We start from the raw sequence: 15399 nt of genomic DNA, 5'->3' as shown, positions 1-15399 counted from the left end.
GATTTTGCCATCCCTCACCCTGAAACTGCTTATCAGCGAGGCAACGAACACACTCATCGTTGCCCCTGGCAAAGGACTCGCTGTCGAAGGCTGTCGGAGGATGGGCATGGGTTTGTTTACGTTCACTCGCGACCGGGATACGATCGGGCAAACACTTCTCGCGCGTCCTTCGGAGAGCGAACCGAGACACAGCGATGGAAAGGACATTGATAAGGACAACAATCCTGTTTCCCGAACACACATGCACACGCTTTATAGATTGGTCGAATGATGAAGCTGGCGTGCGGAAGATAAGATGGCTGTGTGGGCGATGAAGGACAGAAGGCAACGGCAGGAAGGAAGGGTGCACGGGTTGTGTTCGACTGAAGAATGGTCGCGATGTGGTGGTGGTTCGTGCTTGCCACACGGCACTTCTGTTGCTGGGCGATTGCTGATACGGAAAAGCGATATAATGTTATTAAGAGGCTATCAAAACAAACCACATACAAATACACACATACGGTCTTACCCTTTAGCAGCGCCATCGAGGACTCGAGGAGCTTAGAAAACCGACCAAATGTCGACCGAGTCCTGAAAGGGAGCTCGAGAATTGAGAGGAGCAACCGATAACGAAACAGGAAGCGTGGTTTCGAAGAGTGGCCATGTGTTGGAAAAACGCCTTCAATGGGTTGAGGGAAAAGTTGGAAAAGTTTTCCTTGTTTCTGGCGGTGAAGAAACTACATGGAAGAGACCAGACAGTGAGACATGCATTTGCATGAGGAGTGAAAATGATGAGCCTCAGTTAGGTGGCAGCATGTGGCATATCGCACATGTACAGACCATTAATGTGAGCGTGGTGTCATAAAACTGGTTGAGTGTTGGATTTATGGCGAAATTATTTTAATTAACAAGTGACTTAGTCTCTTCGGATCGGTACAAATAGGAGAGTACTTTTTCCCAATAATTCATTCAGGAGAGTTAAACATTGCTGCCAATAAGCTAGAACCGTTTCGAAATACCTCCTCCTGATGCCAAAAATTATTGATTACAAACGAGCAAGTGTTGCAAAACGAGCCAAATTCTTCTATTTATCTTTACACCATCAGCATCACGCTGTTCAAATAGACCGGCTCGTCGTCAGAGGAGGGATCATTCACGTACTCGACATCACTAAACACTGCCGGTCGTATCCTTCGCGACATAAAAAGAATTCCAACCCATTTCCGACACCCATTAGCAGACGAGGCACGACTTGCCAGTGCTGTGCTGGTGTTGGTGGCTGTGTGTGTGCTCCACAGCTGTCCGAACGACAAAACGTCCTTCCGGTATGTTGCTTACCGTCGGGAGCTTCCCCTTCAAGGTGAATCCATTCGGACCGGGGTGTCTTTTTGCACCCGAGGACGTCTGGTGTTGCTGGCGCAGTGGCAAGGAAGCGATAATCTTCTCAAATGGATCAAATTTAATTTCCGTTTCATTCTCAGACACTTGCCCACGTGTTCGTTCGGCGTTGTGGAGTTGTGGAAGGATTCGTCGGACGAGTGACTCGTGAGTGATGGGTGAAGGGTGGAAGTTTGGATTGTTTGGGAATGTTTTTGAAAACGTCCGCTAGGGAAAGAACACTCTGATGAACGCCTTTTTGGAGTATCGTCCTGAGCTTCCTTGCAGGATGTGCTCACCTGACCGGTAGATAAAGCTCATCACAAGCATGTAACACTTTACTCCGTGGGTCTCCTTTTTTTTCGATGTGCGCCATCGTATTTGTGTGGGTGTATTCGCGTGTTTTATCTCACTTACACTGTGCTTGACTGGCAGTTAAAACTCAACCCCAATCCTCATCCACAACAGAACAGCAACGATGCAGCAGCATAAACACATTCAAGCCTCACTGTTGCTGATGACAAAGCGTCCCCTCCGTCCGAAGGGTGGGTGTTACGAGGCCGGGAAAGCGGCCAGGGAAGAGTGGCCATAAAAAATGATAAACGAATGATATTTTACATCATATCGTGCACCTTTTTTAATCCTCTCATTTTTCCATCATCAGCATCATCGTCGCCATCACAACAATCGCGATGGCGCAACCTGGGAGGGTTGGTTTTGAGGGTGACGGATCATGGCTGGTATCGTTCATTTCCTGTCGGTGGAGTGGACGGGGAGTTCCACCGGGGACTACGGGAAGGATACGAGCGATAAGCGACAGTTTTAAAATCGTACCTTTCGGACACTGGACACCGTGGCGAGATACCACTAATCGTGAAAATGGTAAATAAAACGACATCTTAATGATCGTCTCTAACACGCCCGCGTCTTGTACGGCGCGTCCCTTTGCCTAATGTCCTTCGAGGTGACCCCTTATGCGTCAGCTATAAAATGCCGGAAAATTAAAGACACTGTTTCGGCCACGTCGAAGAAAAAATGGAAATAAAAGTTTGACCTACGCGACCTGTCCTTCGGGGGCGGTGAAAATGAACATAAACGATGGCGATGGAGCGTTTGCAATTAAAAAGGCAGCTTTTCTGGAGGGTTTCGCCTCCGTCCTAGAAGGTGCAGTGGTGATTAAAAAAGAACATTTGGTCACCTTTTGCTGGATACACACTGGCATTCTCCTGGCATTTCGGGGGGGTCTTTCATTCGCGCAAAAGATTATCGCCGTTCGCCATTAGGACGCGCAAATTCTAAACATTCCGGAGAAGCCAAATGGTCTGAAAAGCGTAGGATAATCGACCGCAGGAAAGGGACAACTGCACGCGTTGATGGCAGGAAGGAATTAAAAAGCGCACAATCTTTCCCGTCATGATTTTTCCCATCTAAATAAGCAAATTGTCCCCGGCATTTGGCATGCTAATCGGTGAAATCTGTTTTAATGGATCTTTCCTCGTTGGATGCAGGGGAACAAATGGGGATAAAGAGTCATTAAAAAATAATATTAAAACATTCTGGCAAGGTATTTAATGCATTTAGTATCGCTTGGTTTTTAATTTTGGGGAAAAAAATACTTTTAAGATAATTCTCAGTTTTTTATTCTTCAAAATGATTGAACATTTTTCAGTACAAGTGCCAAAATCCTTTGGCAGAGTCAATCCAAAAGAGATCACCATTTAATCCTTGTCACATTCAGACCATTTCAAATTCTCCTTCTTATCCGACAAAACATCCCTGCCAGTACTCGTAAAACCATTCTCCGCCATTGAAACATGTAACGCTCCTGCTTAGAATCCCAACCAAATCAGCATAATCTCTCAAATCTTCCCAAACAAACCGGACACTATCCCGTCTCCCTTTAGTTTAATGGTCAATGGGGATGGTTTTAAAAATTCACAAAAAAACTTTATCAACCCTTTTCCAGGTCTGCAGACGAATAAAAAATATCATCTCAGTGCGGGAAATGCGCAGAAAACATCTCCTAACCCTTCGAAAGCCGCACAACACCGAGTCCCAAACTGCTGACAATGCGTGACCGTTTAGTGTCGCGAAAAATCGCGAATAATCACACTTTGCGGATGCGGTTGCGAGGAAGCACAGGATAGAAGGGAGACGTGGAAAAACACTATCAGTGGCTGACGATCGGATTTATTTAAACCGGGGCCAACCATCCACTCAACTGTGAAGCAAAAACCTCATCTGCAAATCTCCATCATAATCCTGCTGTAAAGCGCGATAAGGGAATGAGACGAAACCCTTCGCGTGAGGGGAGAAATTTCGAACCTACACAAAACACTTCACAGTAGGTGAGAAGAGTGAGATGCATGAAAAAGTAAATATCTCAGCGAAAGCGACGCATTCATGGAGACGCCTAGTCGCTCGTGATCGATGGAGCTGCAGTTTGACGTTTTGCTGTTTCGTATGACAATTGTAAACTGCATCAACAGCGCCGAATGCAGACAGGCGAAATACCGATGCCATTGACCAGACGTTATCAGTTGGACAGTGCGGATAAGCGGACACTGACGGACTGACTGACAACCGCCGATTTCAGCAACAAGGAAGACGCAAAAAGCGAACTTTTCATTTGATTAGAACTGCAACCAGCATTGTGCAGCAGGAGCAAGCAAGCAGGGAGATATCGATGCATTGAAACGGGAAAAACCGATGCCTGGGAAATCGTACCGGTTACAAAAAAAACCTAGGATCGGAACAAACATGTCCATCCATCCGCATTCTGGCCGGATGTCTAATCTCGCAAACGTCAACCGAGACAACTGGCGTGGAACGTCCTCGTGTACGTTCATGTCATCGCTGGGGATAGGCGATAGCGGAAAACGGAGAAGGGAAACTTCCCACTGTGGATGGAAGAGGAAGCGCGGTGACATTCGATAGTGATAAGCCCGTTGCCGATAGAGTCCAACTGTCGAAAAGAGTTTGACGTAGGGGACGCTTTTTTCACTTTTTTGGATGTGATCTTTACATGGCTCGAATCCATCATGGTTCTCGCGAAACCCTTTCCCGGACGCTTATTGATTTGATGCACTCACATGCCCAATTGTGAAGGAAGGCAGCGAAGAATACAAGGACCTTTTGGTGGAAGTTCCAGTCGGACTGCGTTGACGTGTGTTTTGAAATCAGTGTGCGAGTTGATTCGATGAAACTATTCTTGAATAATGCCCCGCCGGTGGTAACCATGCTTTGGGTCTTTGTTGTGAGTGAGATAGAGTCTTGTCGCCACAGGAAAGAACGGGAACGTCACACGACGTTGGGAAGAAAAAACCTCCGAACAATGCTCACCACCCGAAAACACACAACAGCACAAAACACGCATCATTGCGGCGGAAGAATCGTTGTCAGTGCATCGCGGTGCATTGGAAATGCATTCGACTGTGCGCCAACGGCAAGAGTTGTTTCAATTGATATCCGTCGAACCGTCAACCAGTCCTTCGTTCGTTCGCGGATAGTTGCTGATGGCGTCGGCGCCGTAGCTTTTCGTTTGGCGTTCGATTAGGAACGAATTTCCACCCGGTCCTGTTGGTTCATCTTTGCCAACTGAATATTGCCAGAATGGGTGGTGATGTTTGGATCTAATTCATCAAACCATCCATCGCTCCAAACCGAAGGCCGTTCCGTCCGATTTTCCCACACAAAACACATTTCCTTCTGCAGAGAGGCACATTGCACCACAACTGAACTTGGATGGCGAGCGTTGACAATCGTCATTTGCAATCAAACTGCAGCTGGAGTTTCTCCTTCTCCGGCCGGAAACAGGGAAATTCAAATTGGGAGGAAAATGCCTCCATCTCTCACCGTGGGCTGAATTTTCTCGCAGGGAGACCCGCTGGAAAGAGGATGTTTCCGATGGAAAGTGCGTGATTGCACCGCACGTTGCGTTCGATGTGGAGCAGTTGCAGTAGAAAAGTGCGCGTTTCTTGTGTTGTGCCGCGGTTTCATTTTTCCCTAGCCTCTAGCGCCTTCCATTCAGCTCTTGTTTGCTGTTGGGGCATGGACCATTGGCGCGAAATTCTGATGCAGTTTGCTGTTGTGCGATGAGGGAACGAGCGTTTTTCGTGGAATGTCGCCAGTTTTTCTCGGTTGATGCAGAAGAAAATGGGAAACAGAGAGGCGCAGGGCGAAGGGATGCTTTCGGGTCAATTGTAATCGACCGTTGATGCACCGAAGTTCAAACATCGTTCGCGAGCTGCATAGAGAATGTCAGTCGGACAAAAACCAGTGACCACGTACGAAACAACGGTGGTTCTTTCGCGTGTTCGCTCATGGAAGCTCGGAAAATTCATGCACCGTTTAGGAAGCGATTTTTCTAACCCGTGGGAAACTTCCGACAGGGAAGAACGGTAGAAGGCGATGACAGGAAGTTTGATGAATGTTTGAAGTGATTAGCATTGAGCAAGATTTAATTGCACCGTTTTTAGACTACAGATAACTTTTTAGTGTTTGGCAAGCTTTATCAGAGATTGTTGAGAGCGTAATGAAAAGTGAAATTCGAATTGAGATGAGTTCTTCATTTGATTAAACAAATAATAGGTCGATCGTTGATAAGTGCAACGTGTAAAACTGAATATCGACGAATAATTTTTGGTGCCGTGACTAGGATTTTTTCTATAGGAATTCAACAATTCTTGCTATTTACGCTATCCAGCTGTCTATTTTCTTGAATTTACGCTATACAGGTAAAGCTATTTAAAGTCAAAGATAGAATACAGCCAAGAAAAGCAGAACATCCAATTGGAAATAGCAACAATGACTATAATTTAGCACCACAGAGCGCCAGAAAAACCAAAACACCCCAGTTGGTCACGAACAGCGTTTGTTTCCGTTTCTTATCAGTGCTCACGCCAGCAGAAGGGATATTCGCTTCAATCAATCGCTCATGATTGCGCCATTTTCGCTTTAAATAACTGCAACACCAAGGGAAATCCTTGATGAGAAAATGCTCGAGTGATATGCAACGACTGCAGGTCCAGTCTCTTCCACCATGCCAGTCCCGGCGTTTCGTTTAAGCCTGATCGAAAAAGCAAACATCATTGCTTCGGATCGATTTCCTTCCCAGTCGATCAATCATGATGTGGAATAGAGAAGGAAAAAAGAAGCGAATGCTTCATCTTTACATCAGTTAGTGCACCATTGTACATCCGAAACTGGAAGAAGGCGAGTGTAGAACCAGCTGACATGAGGGTTTGAAAAAAAAGGACCAAAAGGACTGAAGGGTGAAACTAAAACAACGAGTGCAAGATGCAGCGGGTGATTTCGATGACTCCTAGAGGAGAATGTGCACTTGCCAGGCAGGATGGGAACCACCATCGCGTCTACCCCTTCTTGACGCCAATTTCGATTAGCATTCGATGCCAGTGGTTGCCAACTGCCAGTCGACCGGAAGCGATACGAGCGAATGCTTCATTCCCGGTGGCCACTTTACCACAATGGCGATAGGGAAGAAGAAAGAGTCGGCAGTTTTAGGATAACGATGTGAAAGAAGGGATTTCTTAGGGGTTAGGGCACAAAAAAAACGGGACCAGTCTTTGAGCAAATGATAAGCACGATATGTCGGATGGATTGAGGAAGGAAAATCGAGGAACACGAGTGATCCTTGACTGAGAGTGAGGCAGGCGAGAACGATTCACTAGAGATGCTGATGCACCAGAATGATTGAGCAGATTTCGAAACTGTTCTTAGCGAGGATGGTCTACCATTTTCAAAATCACACACACCGAAAGCAGGAAATCTTCACGATACTGCGATTTTAAGAATCTTCCCTGTAGCCCCATCGCCGTCTTCTATGTCCCAACCACCGAGGCTGTCGTTTAACGAAACAAAGTTTGCGGCTTCATCCGGTTTTGATTTCTCACCACTCAGCCGCTGTCCTTGTCCTTCGGGTTGATATTTATTCTTTTTCTTAGTCTCCACCCCTTCCATGCAACAGAAGAGGGTGCATTTCTGTGGATGTGTGTGTGTGTGTATCTTGAAGGATCCCACTAGCACTGGCGTCCTCACTAGCCCGCTCGTTAGAGTCGTTATCAGCGGCGATGCAACGTTCGCTCGGAACGTTCTTTGCCCGGTTTGACGCTTCATAAAGTTCATCATCATTTCCTCATCGGCGTTTCCATCCGTGCTGTGTCTGCTCCTTCTGCACGGGCAACCTGAAATGCATTCCTTGGCTGCAGCACAACGATTGTGCATGCTTTTGCTCTGGATCTGCACATCTTACACTCGGAGCCGCTGTGTGTTGAGTGCTATCCGACGAAGCTGAAGAGAACGGCTATCAGTGCGAAGTGATAGCTCCTTCGTGCGATGGCAAGGCAGGAAATCACTGGAGAAGTTGGAAAGAACTCGCTTCCTCGACGAAACTTGTCTCGTGGGGGGCGACGGTAACGAGGAGTCCGTAGAAGGACGAAACGATCTGCAAACACACAGAGCAGCAGAGCTTGCACTGGCGGAAAGCAGGAAAAAGTGGTCTTCCTTCGGTTGGCCGTTGTCAAGAAGAAAAGGCTCTGCAGTCGGACTGATACCGAACATCGTTGCATCCCGGGGCTTCCTATCGCTGAGTTGCCTTGCACTGAAATCGGATTCCGGATTGGTTCCGAACGCGTCAAAACCGTCCAACCACAATCCAATGCGCCCCGGTTTTCCGCAAGATGGCATCCCGTGTCCCATGGGTTGGGTGACGTTAAATATTATTTATAAAATTTCGTATCACACAATTTATAGCGAAACTGCATCGCACAAGATTTGTTCGACTGCGAACGCGATAAAAAGGGCCCGCTCAAGCATTTGGGCCGTTGGAGTTGGAGAGAAAAGCAAGAAGCGCTGTTCATGCTGTGTCATCGCAGGGAATGGGAGGACTTTGAAGCAGGCGATGCTGATTTTCCTGCTTGCAAGCAGAGAAGACAAGTTTCTAAACATCCTCATTCCCAGTGCTCGCATAAAGAAGGACACCTAATCCGACATCTCGTTTCTCGCCCGGTTCCAGCATGCCTTCTTCCAAACCAACGACACGATAAACGACGACATTTTATTTCCGTTGTCGTAATAATATTCGGAAAGATTTCCCGGAGCCCGGAGAATGGGAATGGAATGAAAAATGCACGACTTTCAGCATGCACCAGGCGACAGCTTTCCCATTTCCGGTGGGATCGTTCAACGATCGAGCACTTGCCTGCTATCGATTTTTCCTCGCCAGTTTGGAAAGGTGTGGTCGGAAGGGTCCCCAAAATATCGTTCGAACGGAACGGAACGGAACGGATCGGTTGTTTGCATAATGATGAAGACGTTCGATAGGTTCCGATTTTGACACTCCATTATCGGGTAAAAGTTGGCGTCGGATTATTGCCATTCATTCCGTGCTGGATGGACGATAAATGGCTGCCGGTTGGAATGGTCCGCATGTGCTCCAGTGTGCTTGTTGTAATCTGTAGTCAGCACACGTTGGTGTCGGACGATTTTTATGAGAAGTTGCAAAAGGATATTACACACATTTGATGATCTTTGCAGAGCATGATTTCCGGTTCCAGCCGGTGGTGGTCGAACTCTTTTATCATATTCGTTTAACTCAGTGGACTAAATCACCAGTCAATGATGGTTTTTTTTCTGTGTGTGCCATAAATCAAACATTTTTCACTTACGCTAACGAAACAATCGATCTTCTAGCAGTAAACGAAGCAAAGGATCATCTCTCTATCGCATTTCATCCCGCAGCGAAACTTACCTACAACGAAAGAAGGAAAGAAGGATAAAAATTGGATAAATATCGACAAGAAACATAAAACGCGGATATGGCCACGGGATGTCCATGTCCAAAGAGGTGAAATTTATGCACGGTCACACAGTGCAGAGCTCGAAGGACGGTCGTAACCGTAAGGATATTGCTATCAAAGATGACTCCAAGCGACAGTAGCTTCGACAGGCGGGGACAGTATGGGAAATCGACAATAAATTTCACCATCCCAAATCGTAGCAAGCTGAAATAACGAAATCTATCACCATACCCACTTTCGTCCGGAGCTTTAGTATGCCGCGAAGCATTGTTTTATATTTATTTCCTCCCGGGAAGTACGTTTTGATATGCTTCTGATAAAAAAACAATGTTTAAATATTCCACAATGTCCATACGGAATAGAAGCACTACTAAGGCATTGCTCGAAAGCATTCCAGTGATATAATAGAGCATGTATTTTGACTCTTTTCTTGCTTTTCCTGCGCGAATAATGACTTCACAGTTGTTACATTACAAACGAGACCAATATCTTTATTTCTTCATTAAACGAATCATGAGCTTTGACTGATCATTTGCAATGAACTAGACCAAGTTTAGATTTGGATAACACGTTTCATGTCGACCAGTTAACCTTCATCACCGTTGATACTTTAGCAGGCCAGCTCTTGGTGTGATTAATATTAAAAAATGGCCTCCAGAAAGCCTCCAGAGTTAGCACAAGGACTATGAACAGACAAACCAGTTTATGCGACCGCAGCTCACATTCACAGCTCGGTGGTTCGTGTGGAGTTGTGGGTACTGAGCCATGAAATAACGTACGTGGGTGTTATGGTTTCGATAAGTTGAAATCAGACGCTTTCAGAGGTGCATTTCAAATTTTACATATGCTTGCTTCTGCTCTGTTCATGCTAGGGGACAACTCCACCCAGAGTTCCATTCCAAATAAGGGAAACAAGGCGCCAGGACATTTGGGTAGGATTTTTATTGCCAACTCTCCCTGTTGAGTACCTTTCGGGGGGTAGTAATTAATTTACAACTGATATGGAATTTTCCCCATCAACGCCTTCGTTCAATGGAAGCGACGGGTGATACCGCCATACTGCAGTAATAACACACTGGAGTCGGTGTTTTGAGGCCGATAAGAGGGCTGTGAGAGAGACGCATTGGAAGGACACAAACAAATCCGGAAAGCTGAGTTGAGAAAATTAATTGAGTTGGGTTTGATTTGAACTATAGAATGTGTGATTTTATAAAAGTTATTTCAATATTAATGAAACTTTTCGTTTTATGAAGTGTTTTATTAATCAACTCTACCAATGTGTAGTTGCCTTAAAACAAAAATTAATCTTCAAATACAGCATCGCAACATGAGACCCATTTTTTGGATGGTTTTTCCTCAAGAAGGTATCAAAGAACTTTAACGATTCCTTCCCCTGAAATTCATCCCAAGGCAATTACTATTGCTGTCCATCAACACAAACTCCTTTTCAGATGGCCATCACGTGTTAGAATTTATAATTCGTTTTTGTAAAAAAATCACTCGTAACGATGGAATGTTTACTTTCTGCCAACACTTTCCTCGAGAAGATGCCTTTCTTCTGTAACAGAACGCCCTTATCCTCCTGGAATGCTGTTTGTGGTTGAAGTGAGATAAGAGTGTTCACTTACCACAAACAATCCCTTTCGTAAGGACTTTTTTCCCCCTTCCGTTTTCACCCCCAATCACCCACTCGATAAACCATCATTCGATTATGGAAAAGCGGTAAAATGTCACCAACTCCATCGATTGGTTCGACCCAAAGTCCCGAAGAACCAAAGTGGAGGGAAAAGTCCAATTTTTCGCACTGTCAATCGCGTTCAGAAATGTCCAGGCCGGGACGGTGTGATATCGGGAAGCATGTAAATCACGACTACACAACCCAAACCCGGTGTGGTCCGAGGGTTCGCAAGTGGTCTAAGCATAAGATTTATGTTCCAGCTTCGATATCGCGCTGACGGCGGTCGCTGTCAACGTGTGTTGGTACTTTTTCGGTGTAATATCAACAAACGCATACGCTCGCGACTCGTAGCAAAAAAGCATTCGGTCAACGACACTAATCAAAATCTGGTCTACCCGCGTGGATGGATTCCTTCGGCAGGTTCACTCGCGTACCGTTTGTAATCGTTTACGCTAGGGCTTGGGATTTACCTTTGGTGGAGAGATAATTTATCGCCATCGGCCGTGAGGACGTTGGAAAATGTAAAAACAACGTTTGTTAGGTGCAGATAAAATGTGTACTGGAAGTATCTATTGTTTGCATTTCGAGCCACATATCGTTCCGCATTGCTCTGTTGTATCGGAGGGTGGAACGAACGCAGCTTAAGCAGTAAAACAATTCAGAACTATCTACAAATTTAAATCAAATTTGGAGTTTTGTTTTCCAAAGACAACCTTATTGGTATTATTTGGTCCACAATTTAGATAATTAATTACACATTGAATTAAGGAGAATACACACATTCCAAAGGATTCCTCCACAACATCAACTGAAACATTTCACTCTTGATAAAGGCCATATTCTCCACAACAAACGGACAAGAAAAGAGACCTTCCAAGTGTTTCTTTTTCTTCCGTCGATCGCGTAGACTCCGCTCTGTACACGCTATTTGGGGCGGTGCCAGTCGTCTCGGTCGAATAAGCATACACCCTTTCGTTCTGCATTTTAAAAATTGTGTTTTGCTCCACCACAGAACTTCGCCATGCTTTTTATCGGACTATTCTGTTTTCATCCCGTTTCGAGGTGCTTGAAAGTATGTTCCTTGCACACCAGCGCGTACTTCTTTTGCTCTCTTGCTTTATCTTCGCAGCTTCATTGGGGAGTAGCGTGTTTGGAATCGATCGTTTACATACCGAAGCGGTTGACCGGTTGGCCAATCGGAGTCGAAGCAATGTTCACCAACACTGTAATCCGTCGGTACATAAATAGCGCAGTTGTATGTTGGGGGGATGATCGCAGGTTTAATAATAATCTCCATGCTGAGAGTGTGAATTACAGCATGCGAGAGAGTGTCCGAAAGATGCAGAGGAAAGTGCTCGTTTGGATTGGTATGAGGTGATTGTTTTCTTTCATTGAGCATGAAGGAATACTCAAACTGTTGGATATTTCTATCAGTTTCCAAAAGAAGACACTTTAAAGGATCTAAGCCACAAGTCAATTCTAAATCATCTTCATCTCTTCTACGCTGTTCCAAACTTAATGGTAATTTCAATTTGTTTTTCTCAATTTTGAAATGTTTATCAATTCTCCGCCCAGTTCCTTAATATTTTAAGATTAATGAAAATAATGTCGATGACAAAAAGTGTTTTCGTTTAAGACGATTGGAAATCTGACCAGGCCTTAATCTCCACCAGCTTGGTAAGATCACTGACCATTTTTCGTCGAAACCTTTACAATCCGGCCAGGAATAGAGGGCGGGATTTACATCTGCATTCAGTTGCTTCTCTCGAGTTGCACACCAACAAAGAACCAACTATCAACGGATAGCCATTTGCGATCTACCAAGGCCGGGCAGGTGAGGACCGGTAAGAACGTGGCGCAGGGAATAAATCCCTGATAAGCTTTCAACGCACCATCCGACGCATGCAAAGTGAAGGCTCGCGTGTACAGGGAAGGTTGTTTGGGGTGGACATGAGGCCCGAGTGATTTCATAAATCCCGAAGGTGGTTCTCGACCGATGGTGGTGCGGAAGAATTTCCGTAATTTATTGCTTTAAGTGCTGGATGGCGATAAGCAAACTGATATCATTCTTCTCCGCCAAGCGCCAGCGCCAGACTCCAACCGGGGTCAAAGAGAGACGACGATAGACGGGAGTGTAGGTCGATTCGTTGCTGTTGCTGCCGTTGAAGTCTTTAGTTTTGTTACCTTAAACCGGACAGCAACCAACGGACTAAGCGACGAGAATGGGCGAAAGCAAGGGTAACAGAGATAAGTCAACGAGAGTAGAGAGAACGAGAGATGATATGGTCAAAATGTAAACCATTTTTCGTCGGCTTAGGGATTGCTGATCGCGACAATATATCGCAAAATACCAAATTGTCGCGCCATGGTCCGTCCTCTCTGGCGACTTCATGATTGCCCTTTTCCTTGGCAAGAAAGCATTGAAGTTTTGTGGATAAGGTTCCGATGTAAAATTATAGCCCTGGAGATGCTAAAATTATAGCCCTGGAGAAAGAGCTCAGGCGCTTCGTGTAGTTAGTCACTGGAGAACCACCCTTTAGGAGCAAGCAGGCGGCGATCGTTTGTAATGGCGCCTATCGAAGATAAATTGGTTCACTTCGTGGGTGACTTTGTGGTGCGCTACTTCTTCGCTATAGAACGTGTAATCATGCCTATGAGATGGTAAGTAATGATGTGCATTCTGCAAGAATGTTCAAGCACATTTCTGATATTGGCACAACGACGCCGTTTATCGCTTGGCTTCATTTTCAGTAAACCATTCACCAGATTAGAAGCACCTCCAGCAATCGAACCGGCTTACCGCAGAGTGTATGATTCATTAAACTCGGATTATTAATTAGCACGGGCTGGCTCACGAACTAATCCTATCACAGCCACAGCAACCGTCGGCCGGAGCCAGCAGTAAAAGGTTTTCGGGCTTCTGATACCCCAAATCATGGTCCATTTAGTTAAGCTATCACACATCAGCCTTTGTATCGCGCCGTCCACCACTGGGACACTGACGGAATAATATCTCCGCACCGTGCAGCAAGTCAAGGACCTCTGACATTAGCACGACCAACCGAGGAAGCGCGCTATCTGATAAGCCCAAGCAAGAAGAAAAGCAGCTCAGTCACTGATAGTGATGGCGAGGCGAAAAGTACGACTGCGTCCGAAAGCGTCTCCCAATCTGAGCGCTCCAATCTAAGCTGGGACGGCAAAAACACACCAAAAACCAACGAAAAACAGCCATTTTTGGATCTGCGGATCGTAGATTTGGCGTGCTGCTGGTTCTGTCCTATCGGAGGTACGGAACCTGGGGGTCCAGTTCGAACGGGTGATTGGAAGGGTGAAGAAAAGGCAAAATAAAATAAATAAAACCACTTTAGATCGTATGCTTGCGATCCATTAGGTTTATCATGGCGCACTGATCGAACGAGGTGCCTGGGAGATGAGACGACGACGAGACGATGGAACAGGAGGCTGACGATGGCGACTGATTCCGATTGTGTCGACAGCCTTTTGCTAACAGTTAACGGTCGGTGTGACGTGAATCGTAAGCATTACGCTACTTACATCGCGTTGGACATCCTCTTCAATGGTCGATCGTTCCGAAGATCTTCTCTCGCGCCTCTCTCTCTCTCGAATCGTCTGCCGATCGTATCACTCGGAACAATAAAATTGCAGTAAATTGACACACACTGGGGCGGATAAAAGTACATGCGTTTGCGATGGTCGGTGATGGTCTGTTGGTGGGATGACCCAAAACATGCCGAAAACAGGCAATGAAACAGGCTTTAACGGGTTTCGTGTGTCATCATTGAACTCGAGACATGAATGTCCCAATCGAACAGAATTGTTGCGAAACAAATGAAAGCAGTGAAAGGTAGAATGGATTACCTTTCTCCGTTCGAACCAGTTGATGATGAATGCTTTCCTAAGGTATTTTGAGTCGTTGAAGAAAGTTTTATAAATCATTTCTAATGGCACTGCGGACAAACTAAAGTAATAAAATGAATGAGGTTTTGTAATGTCGAATATTTCAACGCAAGTAGACCGAGAAGTAGTGTTAAATAATGCAGCTCTTTTTATTTACGGCCCTATTTCCTTCCATCTCTCAGACCACTCTACAATAAGGATTATGATGATTATCGCCTTTCGCTACCAATGAACTGAATCCTTCGGTCATTTTGTAGCTATTTGCCCCAATTGCGTAGCAGTCCAATCGGTAGTGTTTTATTAACGAGCGATAACCATAAGTGAGTGCTAAATCGAGCACAATACCGACTCATAGACAAAAGAGTTGAGCGATCGGGCAAGCAACGAACCCCACCAACAGATCGCTTATTGATCTAGGGGTAGAACAGCACCATAAAACAAACAACGCACCGCACCGGGAGCAGACCGTAATGTAATGCGGCACGAGCAGATGCATAATTAATGAGACAAATTATACAGCAGAGCGGTGTGGCTGGTGCTAATGTGAAAAACAAACGTCATAAAACAGGTAACCTTTCATCGTTCCCCGGGTCCCGGGAAAAACACATACAACTGGACGAAATTAACAAC

Source organism: Anopheles marshallii, chromosome 3 (assembly GCF_943734725.1).
Source record: "Anopheles marshallii chromosome 3, idAnoMarsDA_429_01, whole genome shotgun sequence".
NCBI classification, from domain to species: Eukaryota; Metazoa; Arthropoda; class Insecta; order Diptera; family Culicidae; genus Anopheles; species Anopheles marshallii.
This window is presented reverse-complemented; position numbering follows the sequence as displayed.